This window comes from Ascaphus truei, chromosome 5 (assembly GCF_040206685.1).
Source record: "Ascaphus truei isolate aAscTru1 chromosome 5, aAscTru1.hap1, whole genome shotgun sequence".
In the NCBI taxonomy this organism is placed as follows: domain Eukaryota; kingdom Metazoa; phylum Chordata; class Amphibia; order Anura; family Ascaphidae; genus Ascaphus; species Ascaphus truei.
Genome location: NC_134487.1, coordinates 268,181,597 through 268,194,627, shown reverse-complemented (window position 1 = coordinate 268,194,627; position 13,031 = coordinate 268,181,597).

Sequence of the window (13,031 nt, the reverse complement as noted above, 5' to 3'; positions counted from 1 at the left end):
ACTTTCTTCCTCTTTAGATTTCCATAGTTGCTTAAATGTTGAAAACAAATGTACATATTCTCACTGAGTAATGACTGCAGAAAGAGAGAAATTTCATTTTTTTATCAGTACAAAGCAACGTTCAGCCTCAGCTGACGACTTGGGAGGGAATCAATATACTTCCTGATGCAGTTGGTACAGTTAAATCTATTATAGCAGCATGATAGGAGTTGCATCTGATCCTTCAGCTTGGTAATTAAAGAGTGGTCTCCAGCTCGTAAAATAAAACCAGTACATTATCCCAGACTGACATCAATGGCGCATTTGCCCAATTCTATATATCAACATTCCCATTGATAGCTCGGTAGATAAAATCCATATTTTCTTTGTAAATGAAACATCACAACTTCCAAAGCTGCTGAATCTTCTTCACAGTTTGAGCCTTTCTCCATCTAACATCCTGTCAGCATGGCCTTCTTATACACTACGGTCTGCTCCTTATATAGTTGATATAAGTATATTCTAGACTAGGTATAGTAGCTATGAATCAAAATCCAAGAATGGCCAATTTGGCAGTAAATAGATTTTTGTCAAGAATAATTTTAAGGCGTGTCTTAACATAACTTCATCAAAATATTGTACAATTACATTTTGAGTTCAATTACAAATCATTGTTGCCCTGGGTAATTATGTCAGCTAATAATCTATCTAGTGGTTATTTAAACTTGACAGTGCCCCTAGAAAACAAGCAGGTATCCATGACTGACATCCCAGGTACGTCTTAAGGTCTTCTGGTGTGCCAGGACCCCTGATGTACCAGGTACATCAATAGGGCACTGTAAGGGCTAAAGGTGAACCCAGAGCACTGACATGTAGCATAGCTTAATAGCATAGCATAGATTAAAATGTGAAAAAAATATAACAACATTTCAATGATAGTGACCTTACTATGTCACATTATATGTTCACAATAGCACTCTAAAGTAGGTCATCCAATACAATAGTACAATAATACAATAGGTCCCTATATGAAACTTCAATTTTTTAGGTATGTTTAAAACAATATACATATTGTATATTTTGATCATATACTGAGATAACTATCAATCTTTTCATGTTGTATTTTTACAGGCACATCAGTCCCACCTGCTGAAGGTGAGATCATAAACCAATTATATTCCCATGCACATTCTGTAATGACCACTCTTTCACATAGGCATGTAAAATGTTGCACACAGTGCTTCCTTTCACTGGTGTATAGTCAGGTGGTTAAAACGTATCCATCGGAGATCTTCATAACATTCACTGACCTCTTATGTGTGTCAAAAAATAAATTTTTCACCGGCAAATAACATACAGACGAGACAACGAGTATTCTAAAGCTTGCCTTAAACTAGCCCGGTTACATGCTGGGTATAACCTGGCTAGTTTAAGGCAAGTTTATGGCATTTCTGCATTGAATCGGATTAACACAGCAGGGGCCCCTGGCAGTCCCTTTCAGTTGAATGGGACTGCCAGGGACCCCCGCTGTTAATCTGATGGGCCATTCGGCAATGCAGAAATACCTTAAACTTGCCTTAAACTAGACCCAGCATGTACCCAGCATGTACCTGGGTCTTTTTGGCGATTGCCACTGGTTTGTGTTAGAATAACCATCGGCACTACAGTACGTGAGGGTGTGTAGGCGTACTATTATGAAACTTAGTAGCATTCATTCTGTATACATTTCTTTTGTGGTAACAAAAATTAAAACTAAAGGACCCCTGCATTCAAAGTAGATCTGTGTCCACTATTATGTAGTCTCAATAGGCCAGTTGACGTTTTACTCTTGTGTTTTCGCTAAATTGGATGCCACCAGAACTTTGTACAGTATGTACTGTAAGCTTCATGTGTGAATTTAAAGTGTATTTTTAAAACTTTATTTAAATATCCAACATTTCTACACAAACATATTAGGTTTTGATTAGGTGATGTTAATGGCATATGCACATAAAAAATAACCTGGATGTTAAAAAATCATATGGATATATTGATAAGCAGATAATACAATGCATAACAATAGAAATGTACAGACAAAATCGTAACGGTAGCACATAATTACTTTGTCATTATGTTAATAACAAATTATATATTTTAATTATATAGTTACAGATGAGGAAACAGAGTCAGATTTGTTTGCCACACCAAATCTTGAACTATTAGTAAGTGATGAGGAATTGGTTGAGTAGAGCCAAGATATTGAATCTGGGGAGGAGACCATAGAACATGAATATGCTGAGTCACTCAGGGAACTTGATGTCCCTGACCCCGATGATTCTACACCAAAACAAGAGGAGTTACTTGATTGTAACATTCGTGAAGAACAGGATATTGACGATCCTGTAACAGAAGAGGAAGAGTGCAATGACCCTCTACAACCAGGCCAAGGGGAAAATACATGTGCAGCGGCATTATCTTCATTAAAAACAGCAGAGGAAATGTTTTTCAAGCATCAACAGGCTGTGGCAGACAAACAGCAGAAAACCAATGACACCATTTGTCAAGAACTGAAGAACATGCGAGTCCTTTTCATGGAACCACTGGAGACTCTAAAGGCTATTTTCTAATAGGCTAACTATTATTGCTCACTCAATGTCACAGGCACAGCCAATGGCACAGGCACAGGTACAGGTGAAGGGTAGAAATCATCAAGAAGCGCAAATCATGTGGAAAACAAAAGAAGACAACAAACTTATGGTGCAGTATTGTGTGAATTCAGTGTGATAAATGGCACGGTGAAGTGTTCAGAATACTCACAAACGTGATAGATAAGTAGGCATATAAAGGTTTCTTTAACCCATGGGATGAAGCCAGGTGTTAGAATAGGAACCGCGCTGAGGATCAGGTACACTGTAGCGATCAGGTACACTTTAACCAGGGGCCCTTTAGGAATAAAATGAACCGGACATAGTGCAGACTGTACATAGAATATTTATAAAAGCAAGCAAAATCCAATCAACTCACATGGTGATGGAAATAAACAGGCGTATAGATCACAGTGTGGATCTCTGCAAACCGGAAGAGTGGTATCTCGACTGTTCCTCTGTTCTGGTATGCGTGTCACGGATGCGTCTCACTGAGGACCGGAAGTGACGTCATCCGCTTCCAGAGGCTCCGGTTTCGTCTTAGGGCATCACTCTACGCGTTTCACCTTGTAGGTTTCTTCAGGAGTGATATTGCATGGTGTGTGAGCAGTTTAAATACTCTAACCTCTACTCTCATAGGTGGGGAGTAAATTGGATAATCGAACCACTTAATTGTAATTGAGATAGCCAAATGTTGCTGCTATAGACAATACTATGTTAATTTAATGAACACATCATAATAAAACCTAATTAAAAACATGTTTATACAATAAAAATGGCATTAAATGGCCATGAGTAAAATAGACTGAGCTATAATCAAAATTAAATCTATTGCAAAATGACCCCATCTTAGGCCAACACTTGCCTGAAAGAGTTAAAATGGTGTATAGAAAAGCTCCCGACATTAAAAGTATAGTGGCCCCTAGTGCCCTTAGAAAGGGTCCTGTACATACTCGCTCTGTTTGGTTAGATCCCCCTAAGGGATTTTATACCTGTAGAATGTGCACAATTACAATTACAATTAAGTGGTTCGATTATCCAATTTACTCCCCACCTATGAGAGTAGAGGTTAGAGTATTTAAACTGCTCACACACCATGCAATATCACTCCTGAAGAAACCTACAAGGTGAAACGCGTAGAGTGATGCCCTAAGACAAAACCGGAGCCTCTGGAAGCGGATGACATCACTTCCGGTCCTCGGTGAGACGCATCCGTGACACGCATACCAGAACAGAGGAACAGTCGAGACACCACTCTTCCGGTTTGCAGAGATCCACACTGTGATCTATACGCCTGTTTATTTCCATCACCATGTGAGTTGATTGGATTTTGCTTGCTTTTATAAATATTCTATGTACAGTCTGCACTATGTCCGGTTCATTTTATTCCTAAAGGGCCCCTGGTTAAAGTGTACCTGATCGCTACAGTGTACCTGATCCTCAGCGCGGTTCCTATTCTAACACCTGGCTTCATCCCATGGGTTAAAGAAACCTTTATATGCCTACTTATCTCTCACGTTTGTGAGTATTCTGAACACTTCACCGTGCCATTTATCACACTGAATTCACACAATACTGCACCATAAGTTTGTTGTCTTCTTTTGTTTTCCACATGATTTGCGCTTCTTGATGATTTCTACCCTTCACTTGTCCACGAGGATTGAAAGAGCAGTCCTGCATCAGGTTACAGCGGCATATGTCACACGTGGTTGTATAAGTATCACCATTAATCACCTTATTTTATGTATTACACTGTGGGTTTATTTGATGTTTATTTAAACCATATACACTGAGCGCCACCAATTGATAAGTTTTTGTACACAGGCACAGGTACAGCACATCCAATGGCACAGGCACAGCCAATGGTACAGGCACAGCCAATGGCACTGGCACAGCCACAAGCACAGCCACTGGTGCAAGCACTGGCACAAGCACAAGCACAGGCAACTACAAGCCAAGCTCCCAGTACTGTTGTTGTGGCACCATCAATGGCAGAATGTGTGCACCTATTTGTGTGACACCTAGCACTTCAATAACAGTATCTTTGACACCTACCAGTCAAACTGAGAGCAGCTCAAGACCTACCACCCGGTCTTCAAAGAAAAGTTTAATCCAAAAAAAAAAAAAACCATTAGGACATCAAATTACATCTTGCAAAATGTTACACTGACTATTGATTTGGACCATAGTATATACATCTCCATGTTGGACCCTTAAATTATACACTACGGGTGTACAAAATAAGTATGCTTACCTTGAATTATATATAGTACATGTATGAGAGTTATCTTTATTATAACTGTATACACAGTGAAGTGTGACATGAATATACATATTTGACACATTTCATACAAACGTACTATACTTCAGTAATGCTAAAGCCACACACTGATCAATGTGAAATTATGAACTGTGCATGAGAACATATTTCAGGTGCATACAGATAAAAGAGAAGAGCAGTGAGATCAGCGCTAATGCAATGAATATATAATAGTGACACTATAGGTGACTAACATAAATGTAATACACTTTAAACTTAAATTGGGGGCTGCCTAGGCAAAAAGGTTAACACAGACCAATACAAACAGTATAGACAAAAAAACGGCACCTCCAAATGAAAATAATACAATCTGACCAAATATAAAGTCCAATATGAATGAAGAGGAATCCTGGAGGGGATCTTCAATGAAGTCTCATGGAAAGACAAACAGACATACTGTATACACCAAAAACAGAAAAGACAAAAGGAAAAGATCATAGTGCAACTCAAAACAAATACAAACAAATAAGCACTGAAAAGATTAGCAAAGGAATAATTACAAATTTAATGCAAGTGAATAAAAATATTAATAAAACAACAGACACATGTATGTTGGGCTGTAGACGCTAGTAAAGCTGGGTCATCCGGTAGGAGTAAAATTAAAATCCTACTTACAGCAAAGCTGAATGGTATAAGCCCGTAAAACAACTGTCCTTGAATACAGACCGTAGCCTCTGCAATGGATGAAAACAGCAAGCCTCCAAGAATCCACACTCCCAGGACGACCACTGCTACTACACACGCAGACCTTAGAGGTGGGTGAGGAGTACCGCAGGGAGGAACCGGGACTACACGCTGTTAGAGGAATCACCGGTGCCGTGCACACAGACCCGCTGGTCACGCGATGTGCCGGTGACGTCACACCACAGCGCGAGGGCAGGGGGAGCGTCCGGGAAGGCAAAGAAGCTCAGAGGGCTGAGGCAAAGTCTGAAGGGGACAGTGCGCATGGGGACATGTGTCTGTTGTTTTATTAATATTTTTATTCACTTGCATTAAATTTGTAATTATTTCTTTGCTAATCTTTTCAGTGCTTATTTGTTTGTATTTGTTTTGAGTTGCCCTATGATCTTTTTCTTTTGTCTTTTCTGTTTTTGTTGTACAGTATATGTCTGTTTGTCTTTCCATGAGACTTCATTGATGATCCCTTCCAGGATTCCTCTTCATTCATATTGGACTTTATATTTGGTCACATTTTATTATTTTCATTTGGAGGCGCCGGTTTTTTGTTTATATTTCAGGTGCATACATATATGAGCTAAACAACACTGCTATTCTCATGTCTGTTGAAGGATCATTATCATGCTGACATGAAAAAGATCACGTGATTCAGTACAGAAAGAGAAACACACGAATTAATTATTGGGAACATTTACAAATGTTCTTTAGACACAATATTCTTTCCAATTAATGGGTGCCTCGTACTGTAGTTTGGCTACTGAATTACTGTATGTTGAATATGCAAGTCAAAATGATACAATACACTGATTGTATGTGGGGAGAAGATTACATGGACACTTCTTCTTTTGTATAATGACCTTGTACAGTGTTCTACACACATAGTGAAGATTTTGATACTTTTTCAAAAAGCTGATTTTAATGAATAGTTTGCGTTACTTTCCTCCATTCCATGAGAACACATGCCATTAGAAATGTTTTCCAACAAGAGACCTCCATTCAGTTACGCATATCTAATATACAGTATAGTGCAATTCAATACCGAACAGAAAAAAGAGAAACTGTATCAGAGATATATCAATATATCACTGACAAATACCCATTTTATAAAAATACCACAAAGTATTATGTCTGACGGACTTTATCAAGCAATGATTGTTTTATTCAAAACCCACTTTCTCCCGGAAAGAGGGGTGGCTGTTGGTCAGTGCATGAATCATGGATGCGTATGTTTGATCATGAAAATTTAAGAAGAGAGCGAATTTTCGGCAAAAACTACCATGATATAGGTTCCCGCAGTGGTGCCTTAAATGTTCAGTATAGTTGTTATTCTTTTCAACTGGAGTGCTTCAACCAATACCAGAACCATGATGGACCTAACTACTACGAGACCATGCATAAACAAAGTCTTAACACTACCAGATAAAATACTAATGTACCTCTATTAGGATTAAAATTCTCATTTACCTCTTTTAGGAGGGAGAAAGACCACATTGGATCTATATCCAGTATAATGAAAGGACCTAATAACTTGGGAACTGGGGAGGGGCAGGCTTAAAACCTGGGAAGGAGGAGCCACTAACCTCCAACAGCTGAGACAGCTGAGAATAAGTTAACAAACACACAAAACCCCAGCAAGCTCCTTTTGGGAACCCCTGAGCCCCCACAAAATATATACTATATGTAAGTGTCAAAAAGGAGAGCTATGGAGCGTGGCATATGTATACATTAAAAACAGAGAAGCCCAATGCTACATCCAATATGACAAAAATACACAGTAAAATACTTATATATTCTCTTGAAAAAGGGTCATTTAGTTTAACCCTTTGGCCAAAGCATTGTAAGCTTGCGAGCCACGTCAAGGCTGACCCGGTTCGCAAGTCTTAACACTACCAGATAAAATACTAATATACCTCTATTAGGATTACAATTCTCATTTACCTATATTAGGAGGGAGAAAGACCACATTGGATCTATATCCAGTGGAATGAAAGGATCTAGTAACTTGGGAAATAGGGAACGGCAGGCTTAAAACCTGGGAAGGAGGAGCCACTAACCTCCAACAGCTGAGACAGCTGAGACAGCTGAGAATAAGTTACCAAACACACACAACCCCAGCAAGCTCTTTTTGAGAGCCCCTGAGCCCCCACAAAATATATACAGTATGTATATAGGTGTCAAAAAGGAGAGCTATTGAGCGTGGCATATGTATACAACAAACTTTGTGGGGTCTCAGGGGTTCCCAAAAAGAGCATGCTGGGGTTTTGTGTTTTGTTAACTGTTTTTTCAGTATGTCAAGTTGCCTTACAGCAAATGCAACTGTTGTTAGGGACACATACCAGGTTACTGATACAAGATATCCCCATGTCATCAGCTCATACACCTGCAGGCATAGTAAAATAATGTATGTTGTAATTTTTCATTAAGTGTCAATTATACAATTAAGTAAGGAATGTGTGTGAACAATAACATTTATATAACTATTTGCTATCACAACTCCGCCGAACTAATTGAAGTGAAGTATATAACGGTTATAATGAAGTGTAAAGGTGATAAAAACATTATATATGTTTTAATGTACAGTAGTTGGTAAGTATAAATATAACTAATTCTCTGCATATATACAGCAATATCTCTTTGCTTAGTGAAAAACATCCAGCATTGTATGATGCACACATTGTAGAGGGGGGGATACATGCTTTAGAGAATGACCAATGTGTTAAACACTCACATACCATTGTCGATGAACTTGTGATAATTTGTGATTATTCAGTACAAAATCTCCACTCAAACTTCGACAGAGCAGGATCCTATGATTAGATACACATAATGAAATGTGCCACATATCACGAGATGAGAATATATTTTCTTATATGTAAATGAAATTCTTACATGTGAAATCATTTTCTATTAAAGTACGGCGGGTCTCCACCCCATTGGATGTATGCTCCTTAACCCCTGCAGGAGGCTCCTCTAGATCCTCCCAGATGTTGCCTTGAAGATTGTGATGTAGTACAATGTTGTGCAGAATGCAACAAATCACTGTCACCAACCTTCTGTGGTGAATGCTGTAGGGCCCCACTAGATCTATCACGATATCTGACCCGACTTTTCAACAGTACAAATGTCCTCTTAATACCCGAGCTGGTGGATACGTGGGCCGCTTATATCATTCCTCTGCAGGGGTTTGAGTATTACCCAGTGGGTCAGAAGCCATGGCCGGCTTCCATACCCTGAGTCACCTATAAGAAAGTTAAAACACATGAATGTTAATATAATATGTAGGAAATATTACAAACATTGCCTATTGCCATGTCCTAGTACATGAATCAGAACATGAAGAATATACCACACATACTACTGTATTCTTACATAATTGGCTTCCACATACTGTAATCACGACATCCATTGAACATTATAAACATAAATTGACCTTCTGATGGCTACAGTATTACTACTGCAATGTGGAAGCAATGACTGTGTGTATTGGCCACTAACTCCTTGTTGTGTGATTAATAATTGAAGACAATTGAAAGCTGCTTCACATGGATTATATATTTTTGCTATAACCTATACATTTTAAAATGTAAAAAAAAAATTGTTGTTACATGATATATTAACAATACATAATGAAACATTAACCTCGACATGAAATTTAGATATATGTGCAGTTTGTATAACATTGACTGACCCAATAGCCAACTGTCCTCTAATTCCTCCGCTTCAAATGCATGGAAGACTAATGAGTTCTGCAGGATATGGGAATCGTGGCAGGCACCTGGGAGTAGGGCTACCACACTCAGAATTTTCATGTGTGCGTCACATACGACCTGCACATTAAGTGAGTGGTAATGTTTCAGGTTACGGCAACAACTCTCGTCTTCACGTAGTGGGGTCATTGCAACATGTGTGCAATCTATAACACCCATCACATTGGTTAGCCCTGCTACATTATAAAATGCAGTCTTCAGTGCCTGCCACTCTGTCTGCTCTCTAGGAAAATGTATATAATTCCTAGCGCGTCTAGTCAGTGCACATAGAAACTGGCTAAGGGCCTGCAAGAATGTTGTCTGCAAAACCCCGCCTACTATGCCTACAGTTGTCTGAAAAGACACAGAAGCAAGAAAATTGTATGAGCTCAGCAATTTAACAAGGCCAGTCACTGCTTGACTCCTTTCTGTTGATGGCTCTAAATATTCTCTTAACTCCTCATAGAGTTCAAAGATAGCCGCTGAGCTCAGTCGATAGCAGCTGAGGACCTCGGCCTCACTTAACCCCTCTAGGGAGCATCTTGTTCTGAAATGTCGAGGTGCCAATTCCCGCCCTTCAGGGAATTGTAATTCCCTCGCTCTTCTTGCTCTCCTCTCTCTATCAATATCCTTATTTGTAAGAGAATCTCCCTCCTCCTCACAAAGTTGCCCAGCAAACCACAATTCGCAATGACATCCATTTCCCCCTCAAAGGTAAGTGTTTCCTTGTATCCTTTAAATAGGCAGCCTAATAAGCCACATTAGTGTAAAGGAGGGCACATGTGTTGTATATTATGTCGAACATTTGTATTGTTGTAATCTAAGCAGGTATTATTGTTTGATTGAAATGTTACACACATAATATAAGATTATGTAATCCGAAAAGAAACACCATTCATTTATCCACAGTCAAAGTGATGATGTGACCCAATCTGACTAATTGTTGTTAAAAATCACACAATCATGACATTTGTATGTAACATGTTCAGTCATGAGGGTTTTTAATCACAAGAATTTCTTTGTTGTTTGTAGAGAGGTGTGGCAGAAGGTTAGCTTAGTGTCAAAGTGGTTGTTTTCTGATCACGGGAGGATTGTCCTTTAAATTAACCCTCTCCTAACGTTTGACCCCGGGGAACACACAGTTATTCACACCAACACTCTGGGAGCCGAGCCAGCCTCTTATATTAATTGTGTGCAAGGAAAAACAATAACAATGCTTTTATTCATGGCTCCATCTCTTTTGCGCCAGCCTTTAGCTGGTGAAAAGAAATGCTGATTTTTTTCTGTACGATACACTTATCACTGCATTGTGAATTGCGCAGACTGGCAAAAAATGGCGGGTTTGCCATTTGCTGCCTGTTTGGACGACTTTTTATCGCAGACGTTTATTGGTGAAAAAAAGCCTTTTAAGAGCGATACTGCGCTGTTATCACTGCTTTGTTAATCTCGCAGCAGGCAGGATCGCACTTAAAGGGCATTTATCTCACTTAAAAGCAGTTATCACTGCTTAGTGCATAGCCCCATAGTGTCCGCAGATTGAATTACTACCGACACTGCCAAGTTCGAAGCCCTGGTGAACTGGTCGAGACCAGAAAATGTAATGGAGCTACGCTCCTTCTTGGGATTCTGCAGGTACTTGTGGAAGGATACTCCAGTAAGGGCAAGGTCCTCAATAACCATCTACAAATATACCTGAAGAATTCTCGTCAGAAGGCTACCTCCGCGAGGCTACCCTTCGAAGACAAGTTGACATCCGCCTGTGAAAAGGCGTTCATTGGCCTAAAGAAGAGCCTAACAGAGGCGCCCGTCTTAGCTTACGCCGATCCCAAGCAGCCCTATATACTTCACGTGGATGCAAGGTTCAAAAGCCTGGGTGAGGTCATGCATTAGAAGTACCCGGCTGGCCTCCAACCAGTAGCATACATCAGCTGTAGCTTGACCCCCAGTGAGCAAAATTACCCCATCTACAAGTTGGAATTTCTCGCTCTCAAGTGGGCTATTGTCGACAAACTCCACTACTACCTGTATGGAGTTGCCTTTAAGAACGCACAATAACAACCTGTTGACATACCTTTTGACATCTGCCAAACTGGACGCCCTTTCTAATTCTCAGTTCACCCTCAAATATAAAGCGGGGTCCCTGAACATCGGAGCCGATTCTCTGCCCAGAAGTCCGAGACTGAGTACCACACTGGACGACGACCTCTGGGAAGAAATCCCTGGACCAGGGTTACAGGCCATGTGCTTGAATGCAGCCATTGTGGATGACAAAGGGGTGTTCTCAGAACAAAGGGTTGCAGACTCACTGTGATGCCAATCCAAGGCTCTCTCTGCTGCCTACTGCCACCCAGATGGCATGAATATCACCTCAGACAAAATTATCCCTGGTAAGAAGTGGTACCAGATAAGCCCTATCTCGCCAGCTATTCAGTAAGCCCCAAGAAGCTGGCGAGAATAGGAAAACTCACTGTTTTTTGGGGGCGGAAAAAAAATCCGCAGACCGCTTGGCGAGAAGCAATTTCTCACTGCTAATTGCCAGCTTTTCCAACTCGCTGTATTCTAGTGGCCCCAATCAGCATCTCGCAGCTGATCACTGCTCTGAATGGAGAATTTCTCATCAAATGGCCTCGCCAAAAAAAGTTGTCAAGAAGCTGATGATGAGCGGCGAGATGGGACTTAGAAAAAATCAGGCCCTTTTCCTGCCTCGGATTAATGCCGGGGGTCTCCGGAGCTGATACCCATTAATACCAGCACTGGAGACCCCCGGCATTAATTCGATGCAGGAAAAATGCATTTACAGCCCACTTCATTACCTTAATGAAGGGGTTAACTATCAGTGCCAGGCTTATTGTGGGTAGCAGGGGTGGGTGAACTGGGTATTTTGCCCTTGGTGGGTGTTTAGGTCTGCGGGGGGGGGGGGTGTTGAGGGTGGACTTAACTGCTACATTACCTTAGTGGTTAATACCGCTACGGTAATTAAGTGGTTAACCCCTCCCTCTACCTACCCGCAAGGCATAAACACCCATCCTTGGGGCTTATATCCCCTTCACCCACCCCGCTACCCACAATAAGCATAAATTCACACAACAGCCCCACCACCCACCTCCTAGGCCCCCAATAAACATTACAATATTTAAAAAATATTAATACACAACCCACCCACCCCCTGTGCCCACCCAATACTGTAAAACCATGATGTATTATTTTACATACAGGATTAATACCCCAGGCCGTTGGGAGTCCCTGCTGGGCCCGACGGGTGTCCGCAGTGAACCACGGGGGGTGCCCATGGGTGTCTGTGGGTCTCCGGGTTGTCACAGCTTGGCGCCATGGGCCTCCAGGTGGTCCCCGTGGGTCACTGCAGGTCCCAATGGAGTCCACGGTTGGTCCTGTGGGTGTCTGGGGGTCCCAGGGTCATCTCCACTGGTGATTGGGGGCCCTTGGGTGGTTCCCACGGGGGTCTGTGGCCCTCGGGTTGTCCCTGCGGGTCCACGGGCCCCCCACAGCTTCTTCTAACTTCATCTATAATTATTTATTTATCTTCTTAATCTTCTATCTTATTTTAATCCAAAAAGTCCCATGGTAGATCCCAACCGATGTTGTCTCGTCATCTTCTTGGGCTCAAATGAGGTGTCACGGCCTTAAATATGGCTTGTGACGTCACATTTGGGCGGGAATGGTTCA